We start from the raw sequence: 16,415 nt of genomic DNA on the forward strand, positions 1-16,415 counted from the left end.
ACCCAAGAAAACCCGTCTACATACAAAGTGAGTGACGAATTTTGACCATCTTGATATTGGCTCTATTCGAGACCAAATATACGAAATGTATAAGAACAGTAAGTTTTATTTTATCGATATAAACATAATTTGATAAAATTATTTTAGAGAAAATTGTCTGTCTGAAAAGTATACATAAAATAACTAGGGACATACAGCCTTTTGAGGGATGTAGGACTTCCTTTTATTTCACTCTTACAGGGCATAGGGATTAAATGGTGTAAAGATAACCCTCGGAGAGGTTTAATGGAACTTCCAGACATCATCTTCAAAAGAACTAAATTTTTAAAGGCATAAAATAAGACCTAGGAAGATAAACTATTTGAATTTGTGTATCTTGATAAAACCTGGATATTTCAAAATGGTTCATTGTGGCACTCTTGGCAAGACAGTAAGAAATAAAGTGTAATTACAACAAAAATTGATGCAAAAAGGTAAAAGTTACAATAGCATTCGATAAGGTTTTGTTGGTCATTATATTCAGAAGGATATTCCATCAAAAACTGTTTGGATATATGGAAGGAAGCATTGTCAACCATAACACCTTGGGTTTGGATGGACTCGGTTAGACATACAGAGGAAGTAATTGATAAATGGTGGAATTGTGAACATGTTTTAGACAGATTAGAAATTAACTCTTTAGTGATTGAATTGAACAATGCGTGGGAAAGTGAAAGTGACTCAAGGAAACTTTCAGGATATGTGATATCGCTATGCAATGCTATAAATTGCTTGAGATGAGATGATGATGATGACGAGAGTGGAAAAAACTAAAAGTATGCACAAAATTAATTGAATAGAACTGTAGAAAATGGTATTGTAGGGAGTGAAAGGTTTATGTGAACAGATATGTTTGTAATTGTTCAAAATTAAACATGAACATTAGGTTACAACGTATACAGTGATACCAAGATGACTTGAGAAGTAAACACACCATTGAAAGAAACAAGAACTAAACGAAAAAAGTAGATATGCTCTCGAATGAAAGTAAAATATGTTTCTCAGATATACAATTGTTAATTAGATGGATTAGGCCTCCAGGGGGATACCACGACATAAAAAAACGCGCCTAGAAACTCTACCTCATTGATGGTGTGGAAAAGAGTTAAATGTAAATAAAACAAATCTAACCTACAAACTATTATAGCTGTGTCTTAATTGTAGTTTTAAGTCCTTCGATAATATATGTTTAGATTTACTATAATATTAAAAGAAACTGTATTTGATAACATCTTTGTTCAATTATTTTATTTAGATCTTTTTGTATGTCAAAGCCAAACTGAACTAAAACTCAGAGTTAATTCGGCAACATTGCAATATTTCGACGTCACAAATATCCATAATGCATTACTAAAAAAACTTTGAATAGACTATATACTTTACAGCAATTGATTTCTTGATGTCATTATTATTTAATACATCGCGTCTCAACTTAACCTAAAATTAAAGAAAAAATGGATTATCAGTTACTTATCAAGCTTATTTGATCTTATGAAGTATAAATATGAGTGCCATTCCTTCAATCATTCAATTGACTTTTTAAACACTTGCTGTAGCATATAAGACGTCATAGAAATGTTGTAGATTACCTTTCTTTTGTCTTTCTTGGAGATTTCTTTCTTTCGTTCTTTGGTGAAATGGTTAAAGCGTTTAGCTTCCAAACAGAGATCACGGATTCGATTCCTGGCGCTTAGAATAATTTTTAGTGTTCTAATTTAGTCTAACATTTGTCTAACATTTGTCAAATCTTCTAGGCTAGATCCCAGGGCCAGAAGCATTCCTTATTTCCAATCATTGTTTCTTTATTTCTATTTTTCCTCATACGGGCTGCACCTTTTCTTCAACAATCAAACGTAGATTTTTAACATAAAGAAAACAAACAAAAACGTTTTAAAATAAAAACATGTACATAATAATCGTTGTAATAACTAAAAACAAATAAACAAAAACAATATTTAACCTATCTACTACACATATTTTATATTCTACTATGTACACACTATTTAGCTTAATACCTACATAAATCTAGTAATAATTTTAACTACCACCAACTGATTATTTTGAAGTCGGTGCCGATTATAATTGCCGAGCAAACTTTTTTAACAATGTCTGATTCTTTGTACCCGATCAATTGTTGAATGTTTGGTTATAAATGTTATATTATGAGATTCTGTGAATAAACTTAACGCAACAAAACAAATAATAAAATACATAAAAGACACTAATATTTTATTATAACGTTATATCAAAAATTATTGATAACAAGTATAAATATTAAGTGACAAGATATTCCTATATCATATAGGTGTCAACAATTTTTAACACGCTTTTTTTTATTAAATAAATATCGTAATTTAGCAAACGCCATGTGACATACGTAAACCGATCAATATATAATATTTACACTAGTATCTCAAAATGGAGTAAGTAAACAAATAAAAGAGAATAACTAACGAATCGATCATAAATATTAATCAAATAAACCATACGCTAATAAGGTGCTAATAAATTGAGTCGACACGAATATAGTATTATAAACATTTTAGTTTCATAAAAGTAAATCTTTACTTAGTTTTTTAACTACAAAGACATGTATTTTAACCATCTTCTCATTATGGAAAATGTGCCATATTTAAAAAAGAATATGGTATTTTTTACGCAAGCTATATTTTATGATAATAGATATAATCTTACATTTGACTGTCATGATCGATATCTTATGAATAATGAATAATATCTGCAATTTTTAAATTAAGAATTTATGTTAATAACCATTCTTCTATCCATGCAAAAATATTGAATTCGTTGCCAGACATTTTAATGATTGTTTATAATGTGCTAGACGCTATTTTTTATTTATAAAAATAAATTCAATTATTTCAGTATGGCTGTAATTTTTATATGATTTTATTAAGTAGCAAAATACGTAAAATCCAGACAATAATTATATTGTTTAATAAAAAAGAATACTGATTTTTTAATAAATATCGATTTATCTTATTATTATATATCGGAATTAAGTGGATTTTTTTGCAATAAATCATTACAGTTAAGTAGCAAAATATACACTACATAATTATACATACATCACTACATAGTATAAAACAAAGTCGCCTTTTCTGTCCCTATATCCCTATGTGCGCTTAAATCTTTAAAACTACGCAACGGATTTTGATGCGGTTTTTTTCAATAGATAGAGTGATTCAAGAGGAAGGTTTATATGTATAATATATGTATAATATACTAAGGCAAAATTGCTAATTTTAGAGGTTTCTAACGTGATGTCGTAAATTAACCTATTTTTTTAGGCTTATTTAGCAATTAGCAAAAACGCTGCCTAACCCTACGAGTTAGATCAAATTAATGTACTACAGTATTGTACACCATAAAAAGGTCTACAAAAAAGTCCGCGATGGTATATGTTTATCTTTTAGGGATAACCCACATTAACCATTTTTATTGTTTACTTTTTACGTGAGAAAATGGCTTATTTACGAAGCTATTTTAAGCAATACGGCATTAATCCTTATCGAATTAAGTACCTTAAATACAGTGTGCAATTAATATAGATCAATATGGTTCCTTACAGCATGTAAATTAAACAAATATTTTCGGAGATATTACAAATTTAAAATTTGCGTTTAAAAATGTGTAATGTAATAAAAATTGTATGAATTTAGATATTCCAAAGATAGCAGGAAATCTTCATAGTAAGTATAGGGGAAGAGGAATTGTTTTACTCCAAATTTAATGCGTGCAGGCCAAGGGCAGTAATGAATGAACCAAAAATACTGGATCGATTTTAATCATGTTTTCATTGAGTGACATAGGCATATATATTTTATGCCCGTGCAAAGTCGGAGCGGGCCGCTATGTTTTTATATACACAACGTTCATATTTTTTCTGTAGTGTATTTAATTTAGTATCAGCATTGCACCCGTGCGAAGCCGGAGCGGGTCGCTAGTTAATTATATAAAAAAATTATTGATACATGGTTTTTTATGATGTTAAATAATTATATTTAATTTTTATGAAAAAATATCGAAAAATATCGATATATGTCGATGCTAAGCCTATCAAAAGTCATTAATAAAATTATCTATTCTTAATTAATTTAAGAATTAAGCATTTCGCCTCTACAGGTATGATGCGCACTGTTAATCAAAACCCCTACCGCCAGCCAGATGGGCCGGATACTGATCGACAGAATGAAAGAGAAGATATGTCAAAATATCAGCTTACCTGAAATTCTCACTCAAAAATGTTGTTAGCTTTTAAACTATATATTTCCTTTGTAATGTTATAAATAATCAAAATAAATTGAGAAAATATTTATTAGTATGCTAAAACTTTTCTTGTCTTAAAATAACTCCATATTAAATTTAACATTTTGGTAGCCAATTGAAGTTGCTTTATTTATATTTATATATCGACCTGTTCTGTTTAACCAAAAACTACATCATCAGAAATACTTCTTGTATTTCTGATGATGTGCCGTACAGGTGAGATACCGCAAGATTGCTATTCTACCATATTCTTACATAATAACTAAAGAGACATAAGCATCATCTAAAATGTTTAAAACAATATTTTTTGGAGCTTTGTCAATGTACTTTTAATAAATTTATACATTTTTACATTTTTACATTACATTTACATTTTTATTTGTAAACACATCTGAGGGATATAACAAGTCAATTGAAAAGTCCCCGGCCTACCATAGTAAAACATTCTTTTGGCAAAATTAGTTTTTTTCATTCAACCTAATTCTGCTCAAGGATGATTATGAACTGATTATAGCGACCCTAGCGATACCATTTTTGTAGTACGATTTGTCCTTTGCTTCAAAATAGGCCTCAGTTTTGTTGATCATCGTGATTCCTCATTCGACGAAAATTTCTTCCCAGCAAGCATTCTTCGAAGTCGATTGGACTTCGGAGTGAAATGATGGAGTCACGTTTCATCCTTTATCACATATCGGCGCAAAAACTCCGGTTTATTACGCTTGATCATCTTCAACACTGCTCCGAATCATCAACTCGCCGTTGTTTTTGGTCAAAAGTGAACTCGCGCGGCACCCACATTGCACAGAGTTTATCACACTTAATCATCTTCCTCATACCCAAATATTCATGTTATGATGTACACGTTCAGTTGATATATTTAGAGATTCAATTTAGAGTCATTCAAAATAATTTTGCAGATTTTTTAATGTTTTTGTTGGTAACAACTTCTTTTGGGCTTCCACTGCTTTCACCGTTTTCAGTGCTCATTTCACCACGTCTAAACTTAGCTTATATATAAAACTCGGCGTCAAGCCAAGTTTTTGCTTCAACTCTATTTTTTCCCTTCAAAAAGCAATATTTTATCAACACGCGAAATTCCTTTTTATCCATTTTTTTCACAATAACAAAAGTTGCTTCACTCAAAATGCTATGATTCACAAACTAATAATCCGACATCTTTCAAATTTATACACGCGTCTTTTGAGGCTTAGGGCTAACCAGAAAACATATGGATTTAATTATAGTAGCGCCATCTATGCGTTGAGCCGGGGACTTTTATTGAAACTGCTATTACTCTATATTTTTACATCAATTGCAATAGATATCTTAAAACTTATCTAAATCTAAAAGAATTATCAAATTATTTATTCTGTTAGTCATGTGTTCCATCCGTTCGATTTACTTTTGTTTATTCAATGTTTCATCCATATAACCCAAGAAATTTTCGATACTAAATCAAATAATTATTTATTTAAATACTTATCTTTAAAAAATAATTAATATATCAGACTTTTTGCAAAAAGAAATCTATTCGCACATGTTCTTAAATGAAATCGATTGCCTTTATTTATTATTTAACTTATATTATTAATTATAACTTATTTGTCGTTTGTTATTTTAAATTTTCTCCATTATTTCATCGATGTAACCTAAGCACTATTCAACCATGAAATAACTATTAAATTTAGGAAACATCCATGCTTAAAAAAACAGTGTCGCAGTTCATGGTCTAAGGTCATCAAAGATAGGCTGAAGCTGCCGCAAACTAACATAGAATACTAAAACTGGGGCATAATCTTACACTTGAAGGTGTACGGCCACCAAAGGCGAATTGCAGTACCTCAGTGATTCAGCCGTAGAATATTGAAATTTGCAGAATTAAAAAATTGTGAAACCATTCGAAAAATGGATCAAACACGTGTTATTTACAAGATCATTTAAGGCAAACCGACGAACGGAGGGTACAGTTAATACTCACAAGTAGTTTACCTCCCACTCACTGCTTTCGTATGGAATGACCACCAACATCATTTTGGTCGTTTCTTCAGATATAACACGTATTATGAAAGAAACCGCATGTTTATGTGTGAATATAAAATGTTATGAGTGTAGAATTTAGAAATAAGTGTTTTGTTAAAATTAAGGGGATATTCTAGTCTAGAAATTTAAAAAAAATTAAAAATTAATCCCTTAATCGTTTTAATTACTTAACATCTAAACCACAGCTTCTAAAAACGATGTATAGAGAAGGCTTACACCAAATTTGAAGAAAATCGATTCAATAGAACTTAAGATATCTTGTCAACTATCTCATTAGTATTTTCGAGAAAAACGCGTTAAAATTTCGTTTTTAAATAACACAGTTTAGATGCCGTATTACTAAAACAGCTATATCTCCGAAATTAATTTGTATTTTAAAAATTCCTCTTAATAGCATATTTCCAAATGGTTAAACTCTATAAATATGAAGAAAACATAGATTTGTTGTCATTTCTAACCTAGAATACCCTCTTAATATCGGACTGGAATATCAGCAAAATATGCATAGTTGTTTTCAATCAAATTTCTTTTATATATATTTTAAAGTCTCCTTTTACCAACTAATGGTTTATCTGGATTGGACCTACAGTTTAACATGGGCTGCGAACCACGGTTCTCGATATTAAGCCTACCGACTAGCGAATGACCAACTTAGAAATCATCCCAGAAGATATCCGGTCTTACCCAGCCTGGTTACGGGTGTGACTGGGATCATTTTCCTTGTCGGATTTTACACTCTTTCCTAGGACAATCACAAATATTAAACAATCACAAACATAAAATTACGACCATTCCCCAGCAGGATTCGGACACGCGACTATCTCAACAGTAGATGGACCGTCCTGTCGCCTTTACCACTCTGCCACCAACCCGGCTTCAATTAAATTAAAGTATTTGTTTTAAACCCTACATGTATAATAATGTATACTGTTTGTATCATGTAATTTTCTATTGTATTATGTACTATAATGGTATAAATATAATTTAACCAAACGAATTAAACTTTTAAAGTTTATTATTTAAATAGAAGCTAGACTTTAAAACAGGTTCAATTAGTTCCCCGTTATCTGTTTGTTGACATTCGGTTTCTTAATTGTTATAAAACAACAATGACTTTTCACTATTAGTTGTAACCATTAATATTAAATTAACCTAGAATGTTACTGGTTGATTCGTTCTATCGTAAAGTTCACTAAGTTATTCAAAATAAACTTGTCTCAATAATGAATTCACGGTTTTATAAGCAGTTTTATTCTTAATATGTTTTCCTTCGTCTAAATACAGTTATTTCAACGATCCCAAAGACTTTTTGGAACGTTTGCAAACTGTCCTTCTATGGCAGACATTTCAGACAGAGAGAGACAGAGTTAAGTCGATAGCTAGCTCGATTAGGTCGATTTTGAAACAAATTGTGCATTAGTACCCTAAATTTAACGCATTACCAGTTTGGAGACAAACAAATCGATACTAGCACCTTGGTGAACCAACACCAGCCGAGTAGTACACCTAAGCTTCTTGTTTTGGCTGTAAATAATGATGATAGGCGAAAGTCTCATCTATATCGAAGAAATGGCATTCAAAATAGTTTTAATAATGTTGCATTCACGTGAGTTATTGTTTCTATAACAGGCGAATGCGGTACCGTTACCCATTATGCTGTTTCTTTAAATTTTTCTATCTAAATATAACTTCAAGATATTTTTTATTATTTTTTTTTACTTTGTCCCTTTTTTACCAACTAAAGTTTACCTGGACTATACCTACAGCTTAACGTGGGCTCCGAACCAAAGTTCTTTGTATTGACTCAACCGACTCATCAGTGAGCAATTTAGAGGCCATCCCATATTTAAAATTATTATTTTATATGTTCTGAAATAATGAAATAATATAAAAAGATTTAGTCCATCTTTCTGGCAATTTTTAATTCCAATATTTTTCTTGGTTCATTTGTTTTTTGATAAGAAAGAAACAGGTATGTCCGTTACTGGAATGCACGATCGATCTATTACGATTAATATTTCCCTCTGCTGACTTGGTTGGCGCAGTAATAAAGGCGACAGGACGGTCCACCTAGTGTTGCGATAGTCGCGGGTTCCAATCCTGATGGGGCATCGTCGTAAATTTATGTTTGTGATTGTTTAATATTTGTGAGTACCCTAGGCAAGAGTGTAAAATCCGACAAGGAAAATGATCCCAGTCACGCCAGCAACCAGGCTGGGGAAGACCGGATGTCTTCTGGGATGATTTCTAAGTTGGTAGGCTTAAAAATCATCCTCATCATCATCGCCAGTCGGTAGGCTTAATGCCGAGGACCGTGATTCGTACGTCAAAACATAGGTCCAGTCGAGATAAACCCTCGTTCGTAAAAAGGAGACTTTAAAATATATATATAAAAAATATCTCCCCCTTTTTTCCCCTTATCTACATACTAATTCGAATAAATCATGATTCTCATTATGAAACACTTCTGCGAACCTAATTCAACGAAAATCAACAAATATTATTTTTTGTTAGACAAATATAAGACTTTATACCATAGGAACATAAGTGTCGTTGCAGTGTACGATTGAAGATACGCGTATATTTTTTCTATTCTGTATGCTAGTTAATCTGCTAAAATACATTTTAATGTAAGACATATTTGTTATCAAGCTTAATTTAATTTAATATACAGATTTTATAAAGATCTTAGTATAAATATTCAAGAATATATATATATATATATATATATATATATATATATAGATAATGAAAAATTAAATTAGACATTTTCTGATTACTATTATTACTTGAACCACTATGTTGTGTTAAAATGAACCTGAAAACCTGCAACTTAGAACTACAGGGAGGCATAAACAGTAAGTAGTAATAAAAATGAAAGAAACGTGAAATAGAATACATTAAAATATATCTAAGAAAGATGAAAATGACTTAACTTATTTCTTTTAAATCAAATAGAAATATGGTTACAGCCAAATTAGTAACTAAAATTTCAATGGATATTGTAGACAATATAACAACTACAATTCTACCAACAAGCTGCAAAATTTTTGTTTGTTCTGGTCTAAAACCAGGCGGTGGAATGCATGACGCATACCTGGTCGCGGAGACTTGCCCTGGAGGGACAAGTCGGACTGTGTGTATTAGCTTACCAATACACTAAACCGAAACCGTCTCACAGTTGACCCCTGTGGATCGCTACTGCTACTGCATTAAATTTGGGGAGCCGCTGATCGTTATTGGGCACGAGGACCCGGCGAAACACACAACTGGATACTGTCGTATGAGGGTAACAGTTATGACTGCAGCGACGGATAAGGTCGTTTCAGCCTGGAGGGGGAGGTTAGTGGTGACGCGGTGCTAAGCTCCCAGCATGTCGACCAGCTCGCGAACAAGTGCATTTTCAGAAGAACTTGAGCTGAGTTGTTGTTTGTGAAATGTTTGAAATGTGAAGTGCTTAATTTCTGAAGTGTCAGTTTTCCTATGAATTTGATTATTTCTGACAAACCATGGAGCGTTTAATATTCTCCTGAGATGCTTGTTTTGAAAAACTTGAAGCCGTTTCACCTTGTTGGGTGTAACAAACTGGAAGTAGACATTAGATCCGTAGAGGAGTACGGGCCGAATTAACATCTTGTTAAATAAGCATTTGATGGAGATGGGAGGTCTGCTAGCAGGGCAGATCAGAGAAGATAGCAGGTTTGCTATCCCCAAACGTTTCTAGATTGCTCTCTGGATTTGGGAATGCCAACCGAACCGTCGGTCGAAGTAGAGACCTAGGTACGCGACATTATCCAGCCATGGAATTGTTGCCGCGTCGATCTTAAGTTGCGAGAAGCGCAGTGCGTAACGCTTTTTATGGAAAATGATGGCCTGGGTTTTCAGGGGGTTAATTTTCAACCTCCAGAATTTTAACCAGTTGACCGCATGATCGAGCTGCTTCTGTAAACGTTCTAGAATTGTAACAAGTGGCAAAGCATTGTCATACAAAAAGATACATTTGCCTCTGTTACTAGTCATTGCTGGCCTTTTTACAACAATATGTCGTTTAATTGACGTCAGTAGGCAGCTGTAATAACAGTTTCATTCGATTTTAGCACCTCATAATACACTAAACCTTGCTGATACCACCAAATACCCAAAAATACTATCTGTGCTTGAGATTACCACAATGGGTATACTTTTAATCACCAATTGGAACAGAAAACTCTCTCTTTTGTGCATGGTAAACGGTGATGTTGGAATGGTTCGAAATAATATTTTCAGTCAATTCGGATGGCAACCGTTCTCGCTCTTCTTCATCTTTTCATCGCATGAAAACCTTTGGAAATAATCGATTCATCAATTTTCAAATGTTTCAAAGTTTTTTTGAGAATTTGTGTTGTATTTTCATCTCACAATAAACTAGATGACTGAAACAAAGAATCACACTATGGAGAAATTATTAAAAATATATTTCTTTTAAAACTAGAAGTGGGATTAGAAAAATATTACCACTGATGAGAACACAAGTTAAACATCTATCAGAAGCCCCACGAAACATTGACGTCATTTACCGTTTTCTTACCATCACTTCCGCATTCCAAAGTTTAAACATTTTAACACGCTTTGATTTTATTTGGATCACTTATCAATTATCATCACTTAACTTAATGAAACAAAATATTCGCGGATAGACTGTACTGTGTGACTGTAACGTAAATAATAATTTTAAAAACAATATTGTAACTTTTATAGAATTGTATTGTGTGAGTATTCCAGGCACATACTTACGACGAAATGTGGTAGAATATTGAAGAACATTAAGTAGAAATGATATCAGTAGAACATTTGACAAGGAATATAATTAGCGTAGATAATAGCTCTAACAAGTACCCAATAATCCCCATTTTGGAACTGTGAAAATAACATTACTGAAATCAAGTGACCTACATTTGCTAAGACAAATTATATCGATAACAAGATATTTGAAGATACAGATGCCAATTTATTGCCAAAATATACATATTACATAATTGATAATAACTACAACACAAAAATGTTTGAATGTTTAATGTTTAAATTATGTACATTCAATAATGGATGTTTGATTTCTCTAACCTTTTTTCAGCTCTGTAAAATGAAAAAGTACATCCAGTATTTTATTAAATTACTTAAAAAAAATTAAATAAATAATTTGTTTTATTACTCAAATTAATTACAAATCACTGACAAACTTATAAGAGCACATGCCACTGCAATACTTCATCAAGTACTTTATAAGATCTGTGTTTAAACATGCTTTGACATATTAAATTAACTTATGAATTCTAAAATTTGCTTATGAACCGTGCTTAGTTTCCTTTACTTGACACTTTTTGAGTTGTTTGAATTTAATTAATAGCTTTCTTTGTAGTTTGAGAAATTTTTTTATTACTCTTCGTGAGTACACAATCTGCCCTATTGGCAATGAGTATTTCTTATGTCTATATTATATATACATGGCATGTAGAAAATCACTTCATTAAGCAATCTTCTGTATAAAATATTATCTTAATTAATTAGTCTTATTCTAAAGCTTATTCTAAAGTCTACATATGTCCAGTAATCAGATCAGGTGGTGTTAATCGTTTTAGTCTACGCACTTCACTGTCACGTCGCATATTTAGCTGATTAGCGAGTACACTGGGATGCACTGAACACTCTTTCGAAGTACTTCACACAAACACGTTGAATTACACTCGTTATAGGTTCTAGAGGAATATCGCGTTCTATCACTTTATTTGAAATATAGTACGGAGCATCAACAATGGCACACAACACCTTATTTTGGAATCGTTGAATGATGGATATATTAGATTTGTTAGCGGTACCCGATAGTTGGATTCCATATGAGTATAGACTCATACAGCAATACCTTGTTATCTAATGATAACTTGGACTTGCGCCCGATGAGCCAATACATTTGATATAATTTGAGCCCAAGTTGTTTCCGTTTAGAGAGTATGTGCTTCTTCCAGATTAGGCGTCGATCCAAGTGCATACTAAGATATTTAGCATGCTCTGCTTGGGGGAGTTGACGATGATTGATATTCACAGGTGGACATGTTCTTCTACGCAGGGTAAACGTTATATGCGTGGATTTTGTTTCATTGGCTTTAATGCACCATATCTTCAACCATAATTGTATTTGCTTCAGGTCGCTAACGTTTGTATACATAGATATATAGACCTTTTCCTTACCCTAGTTTCCTTAAAATTAAAAATTCCTGCTTATTTTATTCGGTTAGCTTATTATTACTAAAGAATGTAAGAATTTAACAGTTTGTATATCGTTAATACACAAAGACTCGCAAGCGTATATTATACATTTAAACTAAAAATAAATCAAATGAAAAGCGTTTCCACTAAAAGATTTCTACGCTTTTAAAATAACGTTGAAAAATATCTCGTTTACATTCGATTTTCCATCGCACTGGATGCGGCAGACCAAAAATAAACGGTGATTTTTTTTATAAGATATAAATTAAATGACCGTCTTAGCATAAATTATTATTTGGTCTGTGGGTGGGTTGCAAAGGTGTCGACTGTTACACCAGAAGTGGCTATATTTGACGACAATAGTCACATTAATAAATTTTACAGCGTTGATGTATAGTAACCAGCAAAGCCTCTTTTTTTGTCGAAATATGTCGAATTAAAGCTTAAAAAATTTTAAAATATTACATAGATGTAATATTTAAGCGTATATATCAAATATGTAAATACACATATATATATATATATATATATATATATATATATATATATATATATATATATTTAATTTAATTTAATTTAATTATATATATATATATATATATATATATATATATATATATATACCGTGCGGCTAACGTTATCAAATATAATTTATTTTAACATTATAGTACATCTAAGTAGTACATAGTACATCTATCGAAGGACACAGGTACATTGAACTCTTTTCCACACCACCCATGAGATAGAGTTTCTAGGCCCGTTTTTTTTATGTAGTGGTATCCCCCTGGAGGCCTAATCTACTAAATTAACAATTGTATATCTGAGAAACGTATTTTACTTTCATTCGAAAGCCTTTTTACGTTTAGTTCGTGTTTCCTTCGATGGTGTGTTTACTTGTCAAGTCATCTTAGTATGTACTGTATATTTAATTTCTTCTGCTACTATCTGTGTACGCCATTCTACATAAAATTCATCACTGAATTCTGTCATACTATACCATATCTACAAAACAGTTAGTATTCATTCACTCCTCATACGTTCTAACCTAATGTTCATGTTTAATTTTGAACAATTACAATCATATCTGTGCACACAAATCTTTCACGCCCTACAATACCATTTTCTACAGTTATATTCAATTAATTATGTGCATACCTTTAGTTTTTTCCACTCTCATCACCCTGTCGCAGGAATTTCCAGCATTGCATAGCATTATCTATTACATATCCTGAAAGTTTCCTTCAATCACTTTCACATTCCGACTCACTGTCCAATTAAATCACTAAACTGTTAATTTCCAATATGTTCAGGATTCCACTATTTATAAATTACTTCCTCTGTATATCTTATCGAGTTTATCCAAACTGAAGGTGTTATTGTTGACAATGCTTCCTTCCACATATCCAAATAGTTCTTGATAGAATATCCTTCTCGACCAGCATGTCTATCATAATATGTCTTTGCTGCCCCCATATCAACTCGATTGGGTTAAATATACAGTGATAGGAAGGAAGTCGAATACTATGTGGCCTATTGTTCAGCCATATGATCTTTTTTCGGGCATATTTCTAAAAAAAAATTGCAAAAATCGCAATGAGACATTTCATTTATATTTACCTAGTAATAATTTAAAATAGTTAATTCCTTAACATCAAACAACTGAAATAATTTAAAAACTTATTTTATATACTTTAAATCATTCCCTAATTACAGTCTTTGTTGATGCGCTTGTTGGCATCTTCTCCACCACTGTACCAAGATATGGTGAATTGTCCATAACAATAACTGGCGGTTCCTCCAAGTTCATTAAAAGTTGATTTTCAAACCACAAAACAACAAACAAGTTATGGTACAATTCTCCATCGTTGTAAAAATATTTCATTTATATTCCTGTTTCCAGCATGAAGTAGTTCTTCATGACATATAGTCATGTCTTCAATGAATTATTAATAAATATTATAACTAAGAAAACCTAAGCGATCGTTATTCCCACGTTTACCATTTTCCTTCAGCTTTTATTGCCTTTTCGCTATATTTATTATCATCTTGCAATGAATGACCCACTGTACCATTCTGAATTATCCATGTCTCATCTAAATATACAAATTGATACAATAATTTTTCCATGATTTTGTTATATATTTTTAAAAACTGTATTCTTTTAAAAGCAATGTCTGGAAGTTCCATTAAACCTCTTTGTTGGTTAACTTTACATCACTGAAATCCTATATTACCCAACAGTGTATGAGAGATATTCAACATCCCTAAAATATTTGCATATCTTTCAGCTTTTTATGGATACTTTCAAGACTAACAATTTTCTCTGAAATAATTGTATCAAATTATGTTTCGATCGAAAAAACCACTTATTGTTTAGGGTAAATGATGTGGCTCGGTGAATGGAGGTAAAACGAAATGAAACAGTGGTGTTTACATTACACGACCGTTATTTATTGGCTATTTAAAAAAAATGTGAAAAATACAAATGAAAAAACGGATGGCAGTGGTGTTATCTGGAGACGAGGCTTGGGCAGTTGATGGCGACACGTCTAAACCAAACGATGGTCGAGCACTGAATGAATCGAAATACCCTTCAATGACATCCCAGATAAACGTCTCGGGGTTGCCGCCAGCTATTCGTTATCGGGTTCTAGTTGGCGCTGCTGGCACCCCGCCCGTGTTCCAACATCTGGGATTATATTTCTGGGTATTTTGTAGACCGTTATTCCACGATGTAAAATTCGACTCAAGATCGCTACAATTGTTTCTATACATTTCGTATATTTGAACTCTGATAGCTCTAACATCAGGCTGATCTTGATTCATCACTCGTTTCGTATAAAAACGGTTTCTTTTTGGTCAATTTAAGGTTATATTGTTTTTCATTTCTTGAGATATTTTAGACACCGTGCCCATACTAACATTCAATGCAACTGCAACGCGCTAAACGCCTTAAACAAACAAACAAAGCCTTAAAACAAGGTTTGCCGGTTTATAACACGTCATTAAAATATTTTGTATAATTTTGCGAACGTTTGACAACCGAACGACTTTGACAGGCTTGTTCGGTTTCACGTTCGAACTAATCAAACAGTATTGTGTCTCTTTTTAACTAGAATAAAATGAGAAGGAAAATATTATCTGATTCTAAAACGAATTTACAAATTGCAGCAGGCAATACATTAAACATATTGATGACGCATATAAACTTTGAATAGACTATATAAACATATGTATATGATACGTCGTATACCTAGAAGTAAATAGAGGTGGAGAGATTGTTATCTATTAATTAATAGATGGATCTAGTCATCTATACATGCAACTTTTTTACAAATATAGAATACGTTCTTATATGGTTCTATTTCTATTTTATTTATTTCATTTATTTTATTTTCAATCATAATTATTTACTTTTAACACATGTTTTTTATCATATGTTACATTATATCTTAATTTACAAGTTAATATATTACTATTGTTCAATTGTACTTATATCAAAATAAGCAAGATGAGTGCAGATTTTCTGTTATGATAGCAATGTCTATATACTCTGACGTATATAAGACATAATCGGCATGACTGACAATATCTCAGTACTTGATATTTCTTGATATTGTGCTATAATGAACCACGCTTTCTTTTTTTAGTAACTTCTTTTCCTATTTAACATAAAAGGTGATTTTTAAGAGGATTATAACTTATAATTAGAATTTAAACTTGATTATATATTATAATAAAGTTTAATCAAAAACAGTATATAAATTATATAATTTTATTTCATATGGTTTATTATTATTTGATTAATT

At 31.7% G+C, this 16,415-nt stretch overlaps 1 protein-coding gene across 2 annotated transcripts in view; it reads left to right on the forward strand.

Annotated features, from left to right (window-relative positions):
- The window catches only part of LOC143203514 (uncharacterized), an 87,588-nt gene that overhangs the window by 29,469 nt on the left and 41,704 nt on the right, over positions 1 to 16,415 (forward strand). The gene's annotated exons all lie outside the window — the stretch shown is intronic.

The sequence above is a fragment of the Rhynchophorus ferrugineus genome, unplaced genomic scaffold (assembly GCF_030347505.1).
Source record: "Rhynchophorus ferrugineus isolate W39M unplaced genomic scaffold, kcgeb_rfMv2 rfM10, whole genome shotgun sequence".
Taxonomy (NCBI): Eukaryota; Metazoa; Arthropoda; class Insecta; order Coleoptera; family Curculionidae; genus Rhynchophorus; species Rhynchophorus ferrugineus.